Raw genomic sequence first — 1,517 nt, 5'->3', positions numbered from 1 at the left:
AACTTTCAGATATTTTCATATCTGATCAATAGTCTTCTAATTAATGATTTATTTACTCTACCTCACGTTAGTCTCATTCCAAACGTCGTAAATTGTTGATTATCTGCACGAACCCAGTCTTCACTATGAGTCATCCATACATCAATTGTCTTAAATCATTTATTTATTACTAACTAATTAATTCACAGAAATGCATAAACAAACAAACAAACAAGCTTAAAATAGTTACATGAAATGATGGGAGCAATATGCCCTAGTGGGCTGAACCGGCATGGCGGCTGTTAGACAAAGGGAAAATGGCGTTCGACTAAGAATTCACTACAGAGTCCATAATTATAACAATTGACATCCTAATCCTTACACATGAACGCTCACTCATTCGGGAACAATTGCAATCAATATATATATATTTACACTCGGTGTGTTGTCTTGATCGTTGGAGAGAAGTTCGTTTTGTTGGAGTTCCTTCTGTCGTAGTTATTGTGGAGAGTTCATAGTGACATTCGTTATAGAATGGATGTTTCGGCGGTTGTCTTTCTTCGCGTCCAATGATACCGAATTCCTAGCTGCAGACTAGTAGTCAATATCAAAACGTGTTATTATTAGTATAAGAGTTTTAACCACGTGGTATGGTTAAAGATTCAGCAATGTTACATTAACCTTCGTTCTCCCCATTGAGGATAAACATGGTCTCAATGGTAATTTCTTAGAGTTGGCTTTTATTCAGATAGCAGAGAGGGGTGGTCCCATGGTCTCTGACCCAACTGGCTCAGGGAGGTCCTTGGATTTAGTTCAAATACAACAGGGATTTGTATTTTCCTTCATTAAACAGTTCAAAATCATATTACACACGTATACAAACAGTATCATACTCACTCATTCAATACAACAAACAGGTGTAAACCTCATATCTGAGGTTATTATATAAACAGCGGTATGGTAATGTGGTCCCACAGTCTCTCCTGAGTTTCCCACATGGGGACAAATGGACATGTTAATAGCTGGGATCTTCACCGATCTTTCCTACTTTTGCAGGAACATGAAATATGTTCGTACCTCAAGTTCTGTGAGGTGGAAGAGAATTCCTTTGTCCTGAAAGTTTACCCTGTGTCTATAATACTGTTGGCCATGAGGATATTCTCAGGAATTTACGACATCTCTCTGTGATCACCGCATGGGTTGTGGTAGGAAAGGGAGAGGCAGGGAGAGGGGGATGGGGTTTGCACTACCCAAGCAGGCGACGTCATGACAGCTGAAAGACCTGCATTTTGGAGCTGCCTTACTCAAGAAAACAAAAAAGAGACCATGTTTGTATGCGGCTTTATTAACAACTCAATTACATGTTTTTTTACATTGGTTGCAAACAGATCATTTTTTCACACTTTTTTATCGCTAAAACTGTGGGGCTCAAAACAGGTGGCTCACCTGCCCTGAATGATGGGTCGCCACTGAACTTATCTAGAACACTGCAGTCCATCTGGGTGTTAGACCTTCCCAAGTTCCCCCACGTCACCCTG

The sequence above is a fragment of the Salvelinus namaycush genome, chromosome 7 (assembly GCF_016432855.1).
Source record: "Salvelinus namaycush isolate Seneca chromosome 7, SaNama_1.0, whole genome shotgun sequence".
Lineage (NCBI taxonomy): Eukaryota > Metazoa > Chordata > Actinopteri > Salmoniformes > Salmonidae > Salvelinus > Salvelinus namaycush.
The sequence above is the reverse complement of the archived record's forward strand: the minus strand, read 5'-3'. Positions refer to the sequence as shown.